The sequence below is a fragment of the Lactuca virosa genome, chromosome 4, assembly GCF_052849685.1.
Source record: "Lactuca virosa cultivar CGN04683 chromosome 4, Lactuca_virosa_CGN04683_v6, whole genome shotgun sequence".
NCBI classification, from domain to species: domain Eukaryota; kingdom Viridiplantae; phylum Streptophyta; class Magnoliopsida; order Asterales; family Asteraceae; genus Lactuca; species Lactuca virosa.
This window is the reverse complement of record NC_136429.1, coordinates 493,457,438-493,476,237: the sequence shown is the minus strand read 5'-3', so window position 1 is coordinate 493,476,237 and position 18,800 is coordinate 493,457,438.

Sequence of the window (18,800 nt, the reverse complement as noted above, 5' to 3'; positions counted from 1 at the left end):
TCACAGTCGTTGATCTTCTCGCTCACGGGCTTGGCTACAAAGCACTTGTCCTCGGTTAGGTTCGGCTTCTTACTGGCACTTTCGGTTGATCCACCTGCTGTGACCATCAAACATCTTCCAGCCGAACTTGCATCCTTTGCCACATAAGCTCTTCCATGAGTGGGCTTTCTCACCTCTTCATCCTCAGAATCGGTTGACCAAATTTCAACACCATCGAACTCATCTTCATCTGCATTTTCCTGCACAATCAAGGCATTCATTGAACTGTTATATGCCTTCTTTTTCTTGATCGCTTCCAACTTTCACATGTAGTATGCCTCATCGTCTTCACCATCTCTTTTCTCAGCCATCTTCCTCAGCATGCAATCTTTGGCAAACTGGTTCTTGCCATGACAGTAATTGCAGTTGAATCCAGAGTCTCCTGTAAGCTTGCTCTCCTTCTTGTCTTCATCCTTTTGAGAAGTATTCTTCGCTTCATCTTTCACCTTCTCAGAACTGTAACTTCCCTGCCAGTTTCGGTTCTTATTGACAGGAAATTTCCTTCGTGCAAACTTGTTTGGATTGGTGACCATCATAGCATATTATTCGCTTGTAAGGTCACACTCAGACATATCCGACTCCTCCTCTTCTTCTGCAATGCTTTTTCCTTTTGAAACAAGGGCCAATGATCCCACACCCGAAACTACCTTCGCCTCCTTGGTTACCACACTCTCATGGGACTTAAGAATTCCCACAAGTTTCGCTAGTGAGTAAGATTTAAACTGTTCATGTGCTTTTACTGTTGAAACCACAGCCATCCATTCTGGTCTCAAACCATTCATCAAGGTTACCTTTTGCTCGATCAACTTCCTTTCTATACCATGCTTGATCATCTTGCTTAGGAGATGATTGAAGCGATCGAAGGTTTGTATCAGTTTCTCTTCTGGTTTCTATTCGAAAACTCCAAATTCTGAGAGCAGCAAGGTTTGAATAGAGTGTTCTAGATCTTCATCGGTTGAGTAGAGTTCCTTCAACCTATCCCAGATTTCGTTAGCGGTCGTGTATGAACCAACTAACCGAAAAGTGTCAGATTGCAAAGCGAATCTTATCATTCTCATAGCCTTCACATTACATAACAACTTGTCCTTCTCATCCTGCGGCATTTTATCTACGTCCGCCACCAGCTTATTATATTCTTTTTGACTCTTCACAATCGTGTTCGTTCCAGAGTGAACAAACGGCCCAAGCGTGATAGCTTCCCAGATGAGATAACCATTATCATCAGATCCAACCACGTAATCTTCAAAGTGATGTGCCCATACTTCATAGTCTTGTGTGTAAAGAATGGGAACCCTTGTAGTGGATCCAATGCTGTTAGAGATGTTGATGGGATTAGTTTGAGAATCTTCGTGAGACATGGTGAGCCTTTCCTTAGAACCGCTAGAATCAGACCTGTAAACTTGAGATTAGGGTTTTATCAAACACAGGAGTTATCGTCGACAGGATGAAGACGGCTTCTATATATTCGATAAAAGCGGAAACCCTAAAGAATTCTTAACACAGAAGGAATGTGTATTGATCACACAGTCTCCTACTCTGATACCAATTGTTGGAACAAATTTCTAATAGGATCGATAGATTCTAAGCAGATAAACAATTAGAGACGCAATTAAGAACACAGAAATGGCTTTAAAGATGTCGTATGATTAAACTTTAACACCTCAGAATAGCTCGATTAAGAACTTCGACTGTAGAGGTGTTTAGGGTTACAAAACAATAATAATGATAATCAAGAACGTATCTAATGCATAAATGCATGCACTATTTATAGTTTAACCCTACTAGATAATCACGGATGGACAGGCCCAATCCGGATATACAAAATAAGCCCATGACGCAACATACAATACCCAACAGCCTCATGAGGCTTTAAATGCCTCGAAGCATAAGCAATCACATGGCCTCTCTACATAAGTGACGCACCCAATCCCATACTCGAAGCATTGCAATAAACAACAAAATTATCTACACCCTTCGGAAGGGTCAGTATCGGAGCCTTGCATAGCTTCTGTCTCGGCATCTCAAATGTTGTCTGGTGCTTAGGCCCCCACCGAACAGTGACATTCTTCTTTGTCAATCGGGTCAAAGGAACTACGATCTTGGAAAAATCTTGTATGAATCTCCGATAATACCCTGCTAAACCCAAGAAACTCCAAATCTTATATGGAGACCTCGAGACCTCGCACTAAATCACGGCCTCGATCTTGGCCAGATCAACGAAGATACCATCCTAGTTGATGATGTGACCCAAGAACTGTACCTCGCGCAACCAAAAATCACATTTAGAGAACTTTGCAAAACCTCTCTCCATCCTCAACCAAGATACCATTCCATTTCGCTTCTTCGTCTTAGAGTAGACCAAGATACCATCAATAAATATAATCACTGATCGGACCAACATCGGCCTACATGCCCAGTTCATGAGATCTATGAACGATTTTTGTGTGTTGGTGAGCCCCAAAAGCATCACCACAAACTCATTATGACCATAATGATTTCCGAAGAGCATCATATGCACATCCTCATCCGTGACACTCATCTGATGATAACCCGACCTTAAATCAATCTTGTAGAACCAAGATGCATCCAGAAGTTGATCAAACAAATTGTCGATTCTCGTAAGTAGATAAGGATTTTTCACCATTAACCTGTTTAGCTCCCGTTAGTCTATACACATATGGTGAGATCCATCATTCCTCTTCACAAACAGAATTGATGTTCCCCATGGTGAACTACTCGGTCTAATAAATCCTTTGTCCAACAGCTCCTGCAGTTTTATGGATAACCCATGTATCTCTGGAGGTGCTAGGCGACACGACGCCTTGGATATTGGAGCCACACCCTGAACCATATCAATCTAAAACTGTACCAACCTCATAGGAGGCACCCCCGCAAAAATCCTCAGGAAAAACATTGGGGAAATCCCCAACAATAGGTACACCATCCATAATCTTATTCAACTCAACCCGAGTATCCACAATATAAGCCATGAATCGTGAACATCCATGCTGAAGATACATCCAAGCTCTCGTAGCTAAGTATATTATCGATCCATGTTGTGCGCCCTTGCCATGAATATCTAGTTCTCCCCCACTGGGGGTTCGAACTCTCACCAACTGATGCTCACTATGAATCATAACCCCATTCTGGCTCAACCAATCCATTCCTGGAATGATCTTTTTCCCTCTCAGAGGAATAGGGACCAGGTCTATCAAAAACTTCTCACGGAACAACTCAATAATTCAACCCTGATGAACTCTTAGAGCACTCACCGTACGATCATCAACAATCTCCACCTCCAATAGGTAATCCAACGCTCCCGGAGCGTTACCGAACTTCTTGGTAAGCGCAAGAGCCACGAAAGATCGGCTAGCACCTGAATCGAAAATAACAAGAGTAGCCATACCATTGACTAAAAACATCCTTATTCACAAGTAGATAAAACATAAGCATAAATAATGAAAACAGTAATAGGTATGATAAGGATACATACCAATAACAACGTATCGTGTTGCTCACGAGTCCTCAACGCAGCTAGAGCGGGTCGCCTCGCCGCTCCTCCAGGTAATCTCGGGAAATCATCCTTTTTGTGGCCCGTCTAATTGACATAAAAGCAAATAAGTTATCCGCGATTGCAATCCCTGCAAAAATGTCCAGTCTGGCCACAATTGAAGCAACTTCCTTCCTTCTCTCGACAACTCCCCTCATGCGCCCTCCCACACTTTCCACGATGGATACGACCCTGCTAGCCTCTAGATTGAGAGTCAAAAGTCTTGGGCTTCTGCGTTGAACCATATGTTTTCTAAACATGAGCTAGCTTCCGCTTCGTTTAAAGCTCCAAATCAATCTCCCGCTCACGGGCTCTGTCAATTATATCCTCTTGCGTCTTGCAGCTTGAAATACTGACGAACTCCCTGATTTCATCCCTCAGCATATCATGATATCGCGTCTTCTCCGTCTTCTCATCTGTAACATATTATGGAACAAGAAAAGCTCTCTCCCTAAATTTGGTGATGATCTCTACCAATGTTTCCATCGTCTGACGTAGGTCCTAAAACTCTCGTGCCAGCTGGTCAACCACAATAGTAGGCGCAAACTCAGCTTTGAACCTGGTAACAAAGTCTGCCCAACTCATGGCCGACCTCCTTAGTTTGAGTTGGGCAGACTTTGTTACCTGGTAGAGATATCTACTTGAGTTTGCGCCTTAGTTTGATTGTGTACACTGTTTAGCTTTGAACCTGGTAGAGATATCTATTCGAATGTCTAGCTTTGAACCGCTGCTCCCAGAGCATGGCCGACCTCCTCCCACCAGTCATGACCACAATCTCACAAAAGACTAAAAGCAAACCTAATCTTCGACCCCTCATGGAAAAAACTCGTCAGATAGTCATTGTCCATGTTTGCAATCCAATGCCTACTGGAAATGGGTTACTTCTTACCGAAAAACTAAAAATCTCCACAAGCATGAAACTCATGAAAGGTGAGAGTACGGGCCCCGATCTTATCGGCAGCTAGCTCCGCATGAAAGGCCCCCAAACGTTCATCCACCAACTCCAGTATCCCCTCCTTGATCGACTCGAACATGATATGGTTTGCCTCAAGGATAGCTCATAAAATCTCAGAAGTGATAAACTCATAAACCTCAGCACCACTCTGTCCATCATCCAAGCCCGAACCAAAACCAAAACCACGAGTCACCACCACCATTCTGAAGAAGAAAACAACTGAATGTCAAAACATACTCAAGGAATCTCTCATAATTCAATCTTCTTAGAATATCTGTGACTTCCCTTTGATTTGAGTACAGATCATGTGCTTTCAGTAGTACAGGCCCAATACTACATTCCACACCTATCTGTACTTCCCTCAAGAATCATCCCATATTTTCTAAATCACTTCTTAATAACTACCTATACATGGGTACATCGCTAAACAGTGTACACAATCAAACTAAGGTAGTTCCTAGGCACTCCTAAAATTCAATTTTCTACACATGCCGCAAAAGTCTCTATTGACACCGACAATCATCCAATGAATGCAGGTCGTATATAATTGCAAAAAACTAGACATTCGAATAGATATCTCTACCAAAATTCCTTCATCAAAAAAGAACAATAAATAAGGTTGAATCAAACATTCTATGGCTATCCAGTCTTAACTATGTACCACCCTAGTGCATTCATCAAATAACTTACAATATCAGCACAAACTCTAACACACCTAATCACATAAGCGGCATACCTCCTATCAAGAATTCTATCATGAAACTAGAGCAGATCCTTAGCTCTATACTAGCATGCAGTTCATAAAATAGCGTACTAAAACATAACATTCATGTATGGGTATTTTGGGATTCACTTACTTGAGCTTGGCTGATTACATGAATCATACCCCTTTATGTGTAAAAACCTTTTTAGAAAAATCTTTTTCTTTTAAAACATTTTATTGTTCCTCAGTTTGATTCCATATATACTATGAAGTGTGCATGAATCCCTCAAACCAAGGCTCTCAGACCAAATTTTAACGTCCCAAAAATATTAAGTAAAAATTTCGCTTTTCAATCACCAAAACCATTCAACCATTTTTTCAAAAGACACTCACATTGTAATGTGTTCTCAAACATCAGAGTAAAATCATAAATCAACAATGAAGAAATAAATCTATAAGGGATGCAGAGCGATCAAGCTAGACCCCGCCCAACTGATAAACATAACCGTACGAGCCCCAAAATTGCAAATAATTGTATAATCCCCGCCCACAATCATAACGAGCCCCGCCAGCTCACATATCAGGCTCCGTTCATCATACATAACAGGCCCCACCAAATTAACAAAATGGGCCCCGCCCAACATATATGTAAGAGTCACAAAGATCGTTAACATCCCACATAGTATAGTGAGAAGACTCACCTCATACTCAAAGTCGAACAGACTACAGCTTATACAGTCAGAAGGCTGGCGCTACACACCACCTAAAGAACCATATAAGGTCAACCCTTAGTCTACTACCCAAAACAAGCAGTTTGACCGAAAGTCAACTAGTTCAAAAAAGTCAACGGTCAGCGGTCTTCATGTCATAGCCAACCAATGGTCACGTCGTGGTTATCCAACACAGTTGCAACCAATCCTGCCACCGTGTGTGGCAATCATGTCATCACGTCATGATAGGAAACCAACAAAACAGTCGTGATTCCTTCCATCACCACGTTGTGGTGAGCATCATGCCATGTTGTGGTTTCTGTATGAAGACATCTTAATTGATTAAGCTATAAACACGTGTAATGCCTAGTTTTAGGTACAAGTTTAATACTTCTAATTTGTGTGTTTTCGTGGACATGATATGGTGGAAGGTCTACTACGACGTGGCGTTTCCTGAGGAAAACGTGCAGTTCGTTTTACCACCACGATGTGACAAGGTGTTTTCCACGACGTGTGACGGTTGTGTGGTAAACCCTAAATCTCTGTGTTTTAGGCCATTTTTAAGGGAAGTGATGGCTAGGGTTTACTCGACCCTCAACCTCCATCACCTCCAAAGTATTCTTATCTAAACCCTAGCCCCCCTTCAAGCTTTTGAGCTCATTCTTGGTGTTTTTGTGATATTTGAAGGAAGAAAAAGAAGCTCTAGTACTAGAAATCATCAAGCAACTTAGATCCACCCTTGTTAGCATCTTTTGGACCTTTTTAAGTCATCAAGACTTAATCTTTTCGGTTCATTTCTTATAGATCTAGGATTATTTGCATGTTTTGGTTCATAGTTGAGATTTGAATGGTTGAATGAGATAAATTTTGCAATTTTATGACTCATCAAGGTCCCTTGAGCATAATACCTTATGGATCTAGAGGTTAGCTAATATTTGTAAGTCTTGCATGTGGTTTTGGACTTTTTTTTCGATCTTTTAACCTACCTTAGGTGAGGGACATGTATGGGTAATGCATGTCCACAAATTTTGGATTTTTATGGACCTTTAGGGTCCCAAGAAGCTTACTAGAAAGTATGAACAAAGGGATTAACGGATGAAGGACTCAATCCATTAATTTGTCTAGATGCAACGACCACGACGTGGGAAGGTTCTTGCCACGACGTGGCGAAGGGGAAAGTCGCGACTGTTTTGACATTCAACTACCATGAAGTGGCCAGGGATTAGGCACAGAGTGGCGACCTTTTGAGTTGAGTTTCTGACCTGGTTGACTTTTAGTCAAATTGCTAGTTTTAGAAGGTAGACTAAGGTTAGACCTTACATGTTTCTTTAGGTGGGTTGTAGCACCAACTTTTCGACTGTACGAGATGTGGTTTATCTAATTCGAGTGTGATCTGAGTTTTCCATATATACCATATAGGATGATAGATTGTCTCTGTAACTCCTGCATGAAAGACTGTGGTTAGACCACACCACTCGTATGAAAAATTATGGTTGGATCACAACACTGGTATGGAAGACCCTGGTTGGATCATGGCAGCAAAAACTGATGTTGGGTTGTAGTAACGGAAGTGATTGTAAGACTATAGTTGGATCATAGTATTTACCAGAGTTGAAATATACCCCTAGGGCTAGGCCCACTAATATATATGGTATGTGGTATTTTCTAAGCTTTGTCCTTGCGGTTTTATGTTTAAATGTTTCAGGTACTTCTAGTTCCAAAGGGAAGGGTCCGGCTTGATCGTACTGCATCCCCTGGAGTTTTATTCCATGTTATATTTTTATGATTTATTCTAATGTTTGATAATACATTAAATTTTGATTGTATTTTGAACAAATGAATGAATGTTTTTGGTTGGCAAAAATGAAACTTTTACTTGGTATTTTTGGGACGTTACAACACGTAAAGTTCTTTGCTCAAACCTTCCAGAAGGCATCCTTGCTTCACAAGGGACCATAAAAATCATTATTTTGTGGACATGCATGTCCAATACATGCCATTCACTTATCCAGGTTAAAATGGGAGAAATGCGGTCATAACCCCATGCATGAATTCAAATCCTCATAACAATCCATATTTGAAGCGTGTATATGATAGGAGAGGTTAGAGGGTTAAAAGTCTAAAAGGATTCAAATCACATACATCTCGTATCGATTATGAGATTCAAAAGCGAAGATTTTTTTGATACTACAAAATGAGAGAAACAGTTAACTCAACCATCCCATGATGATTATTTTTACAGTAATTTCTATTTTGTTTAAATGGATGAGGCATATTGCATATTTGTATTAGAGTATACATTAAATAAATATAAACTTTTAAAATCCAATTAGCCAAGTCTAATAATTTATTAACTGAAAAACAGAGAAAACCGAAATATAAAACCGAGGGTCAGTTTTCCAAAATAAAGACCAAACTTTTTGGTTCAGTTTTGGTTTTAGCAAAAAAACTGAACCAAACGGAACCATGCTCACACCTATAAAGACACCAAAAATAAGCTTAAAATCTTGCAAGGAGGCTAGGGTTTTTTGTTGATTAAGAGCACTTTGGAGGTGATGAAGGTTGAGGGTGGAGGAAACCCTAGTTGTCACTTCCTTTAAATGGGGCTCAAGGCCCGTAAATCTCGGGTTTTGCATTTTGTCGTCACCACGTCGTGGCCACTACATGTCTGCATCATGGTGACTTAAATGATGCATGATCAAAAATATGGTTGACACGCCGTGGTGATCCTCATCACCACGTTGTGTCGACCCAGAGTTCACAAAATTAGAGTATAAAATTAATACCTGAGAAATCGAGTGTTACATCATATGCCTATTTGTCATCTCACTTAAAATATGAGGTTTATATATTTGATACTCTAGAGTTTCCAGTTAAAAAACCAGAACTAAAATTGTAACTGTGACAATGAAAAGGGAAGAAGCTGATATCCACATCCTTATCGCAGGGTAATATTAAAACTTCATGAATCAAGTCGATCATCTTGTCTAAACAAACGACCAAGAGGCGGAGAGAAAAAGAGTGATACTGAAGTAATAAATTGCACATATTGGAGGAGGAGAGACTTTAGAAAAAAGTAATATTGGATGAAGAGTTACACATTCTGAAAAATTTGTTTTTTTTTTTGAAAAAGAGTTGCAATTCTTTCTTCAGCTACATGATCATTTGACTGGACGGAGACTGCATGCAATGCTAGTTTGCAAGTGGGAACTAACATAGATTCATGTTTGGGAGCTTTAGAATTCATTTTAGGATTTTAATTACCATTTTAGGATTTCAATTATTGTTTAACCATTTTAATTATCGTTTTTAGATTTTAAATTTCCGTTTATAATTGTTTGTTTTTTTTAATGAAATGTTATTTTTAAATTTGTTTTATTTATTTAATTTTAAATTAGTAAATGTTTTAATAGTTTTTTAAAGAAAACTGTGTGGGTTGGAAAAGACGGATTTATTGTGTTATGGGTTGGAAAATATGAAAATGAGATTAGAGAGAAAAACTAATACCACCCCTAGATGGAAAAAGTGTGACAACCCGAAATTTTTATCTCGATCAATGGATCAATTTAATCAAAGATAGAATCGTTTCGCTAGCTTTTAGCGCTGTTTGGGGTCTATTTGAGTGTTCTAAACCCAGTACAATTAAGGTAGGAACCTAGAAATGGGATAACACGATGCATATCAAGCAAAATCGGGCCAAACACTCCAACACATGGAGTGTGCGGCCGCACACTTGAGTGTACGGCCACACACAGGTGTGTGCGGCCGCACACCCATCCCAACCGCACACTCCCACCTATATATTCAACACTTAGCCATTTTGAACATTTTTTCCACTTCTTCAAAGCTAGAACTCGTTTTCTCTCAAGTATCATCCAAAGTTTCACTTCAATCTTCAATCAAGTGAGTGATTAATCCTTTGAATAGCTAATATATGACCTTAACTAGCCTTTCTCCTTGATTTGATCCATGAAAACACCTATTTGGTGTTAGATCACCAAGAACACCAAGAACACGCACTAGTTTTGGACCTTAATCACCCTTTCAAGCCTCTATAACGTGTATACACTTATCATAACTTGTTATATGCTAAGAACACTTGATGATATACTAGAAAAACTTGATTTTATCATCTTCATAAAGGGTGTGCGGCCGCACACACCATGTGTAGCCGCACACACCCTTTTTAGGTCCGAAAATGGCAATAAACTCCATATAAGGCTAAGGCATGAAGTAAGAAACCTTCCTAGATGAGTCCTAAAGCCTTAAAATACGTTTTGGCACATTTCATAGGGAGTGTGCGGCCGCACACACATAAATGTTGTGCATTTTGACTATACACTCCCTTGTATAGCCATATAGCCCTTATATACAATCATATATGGTTGTAACACTTAATTCTAAGTGTTTTTATGTCCCTAAGGCGTGTCCCTAACACTTTTAGTGGTTATATACATGGAATGTATTCATATATGTGTAATTATATGTTAAATAGGATTCGTTTGTGCTCAAGACTCCAATTGACACCCAACAATCCTATATCGATCTTTCATTCGAGTTACTCACTACAGGTGAGTTCATACCCCTTAATCAATCCTTTTAAATGATTTTAAATGCTTTCATGGGGGGAATACAAGTAGAAAACAGGAAGTCATAGAATCAATCACATGTGATTTATAACGGTGTTTTCAACCAACTGATTTTCACATACTTCAAAATGTGTTAAATGCAATGGTTTTCAGTTATTTTATACTTTGTTATCAAATAAACTACTTTTGAATCGTTTTATGAACCGACATCAAGTCATTATTATTTATTGTTCAAAACTCTTAAATGTATTACAAAACCTCTTTCAACTTATTGATAAAAACCCTATCTATACACTTATGTTTCATGTATATATGTATTGATATGAGGGCTTTCATTCTTTCTTCAGTTTCAACACTCTTGAGTAGCAAGGGTGTATAAACCTACTTGGACATTCAATCTACATTCCAGTAAACTATTATAGGTATAGTTTAGGAGATACAAATTACCATTCCTAGTACAAGGAATTACACAAGAGTCAGTTCATTCATGAGTCTATACAAATATACTAAATACTATATGAAGAGATACTATTACTTGTTATACAGAGAGAAATACTATATACTATACAGAGAGAGATACTATATATACTATACGGGACTGACCATCCTACACCTGGCTGCTAGCTACAGTGGGACCTGTTCATCGACGGATGTTCTCGGTTGTACTGTTCGGCGAGTTTCCACGCCGTGATTATCCTAAGGCAAAAGGATACGATTTCAATGATTATATAATTTTCCCTATTACTTTTATTTTGTGACACATTCACATAAACGATGAGGTAGACTATATTTTTATAATAATAGTTGTACATGGGAAAAACCTTCATTGATACAGAAATGCAAACCTTCAAAGCATTCGGGTCTTGGTAGAAGACTACCTTTTATACTAGTAGGAAATATGGGATTTTCTAGGGTTTTCACACTTATACTAAATGTTTCATTAAACATTTGCAAGTCTTTCATAACAGCTTTACAAATCAGTGACACTAAAATACTTATGAATTCACCAGCTTTATGCTGATCTACGCTTTCAAAATAACTTGTATTCTCAGGTCACCAGTAGACAGGTACGATGACCAGGTTTTGAGAAAACGGAGCACAGACAAGACTCGTCTTTTATTTTGATTACATATTTTGGTGTCTTATTACTATGAAAGAACACTCATGTATTAAAACTTTACTTTTAATGCAATGGATGATGTTGTTGCTTGTTTACTACTTTGCACTGTTATGATACTTCACATGACGTCCTCCACCCCTGAACGTTTCCGCCGTTCTTGGTTTTGGGGTGTGACAGATTGGTATCAGAGCATTGTTTATAGTGAATTGAGTATAGCAACCCATAAAAGATATACTGACTATAAATACAATGGGATTAAAATACTCTGACCAAGAGTTTGTACTTTTAAATAATAAAATATTTAACTAAGTATACATGCCTGCATTCATACTAAAATTAGTGTCACATCGACAAAAACAAAAGTATTACGATTGTTGAATATCACAAGTAAGCTCGGGGATGTATGGTCAGTCCTGGGAGTGGCATAGCCTGATCAACTATGTTGGTCCGAGGAGTGATTAGCATATGCCCAAGAATGGTTGTGATATGGCAACAAGTCTAAAAACTTACCAACACTACCACAATGAAATACTATAGGAGTATTTGGTGTTACTATAATTACTTATCTGCGAACTAAAAAGGTCTTTTTCAGTAGGTCAATAGTTGCTAAGTGGATACACTAAGGTTATATGTATCTAGGGCGTCATAGACTTAGAATCTGTGAATCTTTGCTTTACTTCTTGTTCCTTGTTTGGTTGTGGGCTTAGAGTTAGGGTCACTTATTCGAAGGTCTATCCTGTTTTGAGTACATATAACTAGTATGCACTAAACAAGTATTGAAGTAACTGATAAAGATCATCTTATAATTATCTTAGTTATTACGTCTATTAATTACTTCTTGTACCCCTTTTCCCGCGTAGATATTATGGTTGGATTCCATCCCCACGGCGACCCGTACTTCCGAAACGAAGGCAATGTTCAATGGCTAGAGGAAGAACCAGAAGATGATCACCCAATCCCTTTGGATGATCACCATGCTCAAGGCTTTTCTGATAGTTCTGACTCAGAGCCTGAAGTCAACAACCTACCCCAAGTGGGTCAGGCCCCAAATCTCAACCCCCAACCCGCGTTTCAAGGTCCCACACCCTTGTGGGCAACAAACTTGAATCGTTGGGGCGACGAACAGGGTCAACCCTTACCCTACTATGGGGACCGAAGCTTCTATGACCTTAGCAGAGGTGGCTCTGCGGATCGAGCTCTGCCTGTTATGATCCGTAGGATTGCTCGGAACGTCGAGCAAGGTCGAGCAGCCATCGACCGAGTCATGGAAATTGATGCCAACTCAGACGTTAACATTGTCCGCATTCGACATCTGGAAGACGCTGTCGAAGGGACGAGGAGAACCAATGAGACTCTGCGGCAACAGTTAGCTGCATCTTGGACCAAAATCCTAGAACTTCGAGTTCGTCATAGGGCTCACGAGCGACATATCCAAGAAGTGGTACGTCAACTGGCGGATATGAGGATTCTCCCCAGGAATTCCCGTCGTCGGTAGAAGATGTCTAGTACATCTTTTCTTTTGATATAAGGAATAGCGTTTCCTAACTGAGCTCTAAGTAGCACTCTTCTGTAAAATATTCCCGTCTCTCAAGTACTTTATTAGACTTCTAAACTGTCGACATTTTCCTTATGGTATGATGTAAGACCTATAGTTAGGTCATTTTCCCGAACTTATTTACATCTTTTATACCAGTAATTTCGGCAGTTATCTAATCTATTCAAAAATTCATACTCTCATTTGATATCGAACTATGGCGACTTAGTTCACAAGACACTTTCATTCTCTATACTATTGGATTCTTATCATTGTTTCTATCTTTTAAACTTGAAGTTAAAAGATGCCTCCTTGCAGAAATCCAAGGTGTAACAATAATAACGAAACACCGATACCACCACCACCTCCACCACCTCCTCAGTTCGACGCTGCTATGTTCCAAGCAGTTGTCACGGCGGCCATAGCGGCCGCCATGTCACACATCAATACTCCTGTCCCTAGTGGATCGGGAACTGGGGCACCTCTTTCTAACCATGGCGAGAGTCATGGGCACCCCCGAGAATACACTTACAAAGATTTTACGAATGCCAAACCTAGGAATTTCAATGGAACTGGAGGGGTTATGATTTTAAGGCAGTGGATAGAAAAGACAGAAGCAGTCTTTGAAATCTGCGCCTGCCCAGAGAACAATAAAGTCAAGTTTGCTACTTGTACCTTTTCTGACAGGGCTTTAACTTGGTGGAATGGCCACGTTAAGTCACTGACTCTAATAGTGGCAAATTCGATAAGCTGGGAGAACTTGAAAGCCATGATGATGAGAGAGTACTGTCCACGAGGGGAGATTCAAAAACTCGAGCAGGAACTCTGGGGTCTAGTAATGGTTGGTTCTGACATATCAACCTATACTAATAGATTCTGTGATCTGGCAATTCTTTGCCCGGATATGGTTGCTCTTGAGAGCAAGAAACTAGAGAGATATATTTGGGGACTGTCGCCCCAGATCCAGTCAAGTGTGTTAGCATTAAGGCCTGTTACTTTTGACAGTGCTAAAGAGCTGGCACAATCTATTATCGATCACGGAAACTACCAGAACCCAACGATTACTACACCCGAGCAACAAAAGGGAAACAACAACAACAACAAGAAAAAGGGGTGGAACAAGAGGAAACGCGGGAATTCGCAAGAATCCTCAAAGAGACAACAACTAGTTATAATCAATGCTGCCACGGTAACTCCTGTTGTCCCTGCTAATCCCTTACCAGCTAAGCCTTATGCCGGTAATCTTCTGAAGTGCAACAAATGCACCTTCCACCACAACGGACCTTGCCGGGAAATGCAGTGCACTAACTGCAACAGAAGGGGGCATACTGCCCGTTTCTGCAAGACTCCATCAAGGCCGATCGCTCAAGTTCCTAACGCCGGTGTAGGCCAAGCTTGCTACGGTTGTGGCAAAGTGGGCCACTACAAGAGGAACTGCCCTAAGGCAGGGATAGCTGGCGGAGTAGGAAGAGTTCTGGCCATAGGCCACGAGGAAGCGGTTGTCGACCCCACAGGGATAGCTGGCGGAGTAGGAAGACTCTTCATTTTTTGTAACCTATGTGTTCTTTTAATGGTTATTTATAAATGTGACTATTGGTTATCCATAACTTAAGAACTAGTTATGGACTCCATTAAAACACATAAAGATCAAGAATTAATCTAATCAATTATTAGCACATAATTTCTATGATCTTCTAAACTCATATGTTTATGAATGTTCATATCAAAAATTTCAAGAATCGTAAGTACATATACAAAACTTGAAATTTTGATACGAGCTTTTGAACAAAACTTCGATTTTCAAGTTTTTTTTTTTTTTTGCATCAAGTATCAAATAAACAAACCAGGCTCTGATACCACTGATGGGTTTTGAGCATTCTAACACTCCTATGGTGTACATGCAACCCTAGAAACCTTGGATCTATGTTTGACTAAGATACATGCAAATAATTATTTTTCAAAGGTTCTTATCCTAACTAGCATGGCATGGAATACTTGAATCAAATAAAACTAGTAGAATTACTTACCTTGTAGTAGTAGTTGATTGCTTGGAGTTTGAGAGCCTAGCACCAATAATGTGGATGCCTCAAATGGAAGTCACAAATCACCACAAACTTGGAAACTTGAGAGAATAGTCACAAACTTCTTAAAATCGGCCCTCTTAGTTTACACACATCAACTAGTGCAATTTCAAGAACCAAAGCCTCCTTTATATAGTGTGGTGGATTAGGGTTACATCCATGTAAACCCTAATACCCATGTCTTTTCATTTCCATGAGATCCATGGGTTAAAGCTCCATGGAGTATCCATGGACTTTTCCATGCAAGCCTAGCCCATTCCAAATAAGCATTAGCCCACACAATATAAATACAAGAGCCCATATTTAATTAGTCATACTTTTGATCTCTAAATTAATTATAAATTAATTATAGATCAACACTAATTAAATAATATGATTTTATATTAATATATTAGAACTTATAATATATTAATAAATCATAACTTATACTACTCTCAAAAGATTATCCGTAAATTGTTCGGGTGAAGTGCAACCCAAATGGACCATGCCGGGTCGGGTCAAGTACATACCAAATATAGTTATGGACTTAGACACTATATCCAACAGTCTCCCACTTGGATAAGTCTAATAACTATAGTTGCAAGTATGACTTCAGGAACCGATCAGCAATCGTAGCTCTTTAAACTCTGTTGAACTATGAAGCGCCATTTTAGATAAGTGATCATATAATCCTCTGTTCTAGATATCAGCCGGACAAATACATGGAACATGGTCTTGCTTATTGTCCAGCATTTGTTTCCCGATTTCCGATTTGTTTGACATAGAACTTAACTGAACACATCAATTTAGTTCTGACCGGGCCCGGTACATAGGTCAAACCAAAATCATCGAGGGGCCCAGATATCGCTTCTAATCCTAGAAGGAACAGATAAACTTCGACTCATATGTTTGCCCTACTACTTGTTGAACTACACACAAAGGCACGGTTTATAACATCGAGTTACCAATGCGTTTTCGTGCAATCAATGCATAACCAACTCATAGGCAACAAATCATATCTCTAGGTTTGAAGACTTATATGATATTACCGTCTCACGATCACTCGAGATAAATTCCATGAAGTGATACAAGTGAGCGTGGGTTGAATCCAATACTCAGAACTTATGAGCACTCATGAGTGTTGTAGCCCCGCTTTGTCTAACATCTTAGACCTCTACAAGCCAACCCATGACAGTCTTGATTCATATCTACTTCAAACATATGACCGACTGTGGAGAGTTTGAATAATATGATATAAACCATAACATAATTATTCTGGAAGTCAAAACATGCAAAAAGAAATAATAGTAAACGATTGACAAGAGATAGCAACACTTTACTCATAAATAACAGCTTTTATTTATCATCAAATGTCAATTACATTTTACAAATTTCAAGATTATCTAACTACTAAAACTAATATCATCCTTCAGCCCTATGCTCCGAGCATGCTGGAGATGCTTAGCCGGAGTCAGTCCCTTCGTGAGGGGATCTGCTGGGTTCTCATCCGATGATACCCTCTTTGCCACGATGATTCCTTCTTCTATTCGATGTCTGATGAAGTGATATTTTCTGTCAATGTGTCTGGATCTCCCATGATCTCTTGGTTCCTTGGCTAAGGCAACCGCACTATTGCTGTCACAGAAAATCTCCATTGGCTCCTTTATAGCTGGTACAACTCCAAGGTCTCCGATGAAGTTCTTTAGCCATATAGCCTCCTTTGCTGCCTCGCTTGCTGCTATATACTCTGATTCACAAGTGGAATCAGCCACTGTCTCCTTCTTGGAACTTTTCCAAGTAATTGCCCCTCCGTTTAGAGTAAAGACCCAGCCCGACTGAGAGCTGAAATTATCCCTGTCAGTCTGAAAGCTAGCATCACTGTACCCTACAACTCTCAAGTCCTCACTGCCACCGAGGGTAAGGACCCAGTCCTTAGTCCTCCGTAGGTACTTGAGGATATTCTTTACCGCAGTCCAGTGTGCCTTGCCAGGGTTCCCCTGATACCTGCTAACCATGCTCAAAGCAAAGGCTACATCAGGTCGAGTACACGTCATAGCATACATGATCGATCCTACAGCTGAAGCATAAGGTATTCGACTCATTTCTGCTATCTCAGCCTCAGTACTAGGGCTTTGTGTCTTACTCAATCTGGCGTTACTCTGGATGGGTAACTCTCCTTTCTTAGAGTTATGCATGTTGAACCTTTTCAACACTTTGTCCACATAGGTGCTTTGACTAAGTCCAATTAGTCTTTTACTCCTGTTTCTCAAAATCCTTATCCCTAGGATATAGGCAGCTTCTCCAAGGTCCTTCATAGTGAAACACTTCCCAAGCCAGGACTTTACTTCCTGCAGGGTTGGGATGCCATTTCCTATGAGTAGTATGTCATCCACATACAGTACCAAAAAGCTGACTATACTCCCACTAGCCATGATATAGACACAAGATTCATCTTCACTCCTTGAAAAGCCAAATTCTTTGACTTTCTCATCAAAGCAAAGATTCCATCTGCGAGGTGCCTGTTTTAATCCATAAATGGATTTCTCGAGCTTACACATTCTACTGGGGTACTCTGTACTGACAAAACCCTCTGGCTGAACCATGTAAACATCTTCAGCCAACTTTCCATTAAGGAAAGCGGTTTTGACATCCATTTGCCATATTTCATGATCATGAAATGCAGCAATGGCTAATAGAACCCTAATAGACTTAATCTTGGCCACTGGTGAAAAGGTCTCATCATAATCAACTCCCGGAGTTTGAGAATAACCCTTTGCAACCAGTCGTGCCTTATAAGTGTGTACATTACCATCCATGTCGGTCTTCTTCTTGAAGATCCATTTGCACCCAACTATCTTACGATCAGGTACATTGTCAACCAAGTTCCAAACTTGATTGTCATACATGGAGTGTATCTATCTATCCATAGCCTCTTTCCATTTAGTAGCCTCAGGGCCTGCCATGGCTTCCGTGTAGCTGTTAGGCTCATCCAGATTTACCATTGTGTTATCAATGATAAGTGTCTCACCTTCTGCAGTAATATGAAAACCATAATAATGCTCAGGTGCATTCCTAACTCTAGTGGAACGCCTCAGAGGTATAGATTCTTCAGTCGGCTCAACAGGAGTTTCCTCCTCAAGTTGAGGGCTAGGGTTTGAGGTTCCTTCACCACTTGACTCTTGAATTTCCTCAAGGTCAATTTGCCTCCCACTGTCTCCTTGGCTCATGAATTCTCTCTCTCAAAAGAATCCTCTTCTTGCTACAAAGACCACATTATCACTGGGTCTGTAGAAGACGTAACCAAAGGATTTATGTGGGTAGCCGATGAAAATACACCTTTCGCTTCGGGGTTCGAGCTTATCGTGAGTCTCGCGTCTCACGAAAGCCTCGCAACCCCAAATCTTGATGTGGTCTAGATTAGGAACTTTTCCAATCCACACCTCGTGAGGTGTTTTGGCAACCTTCTTTGTAGGGACTAGATTAAGGATATGGGCGGCAGTCTCTAAGGCATACCCCCAAAATGAGATTGGTAGCGAAGCT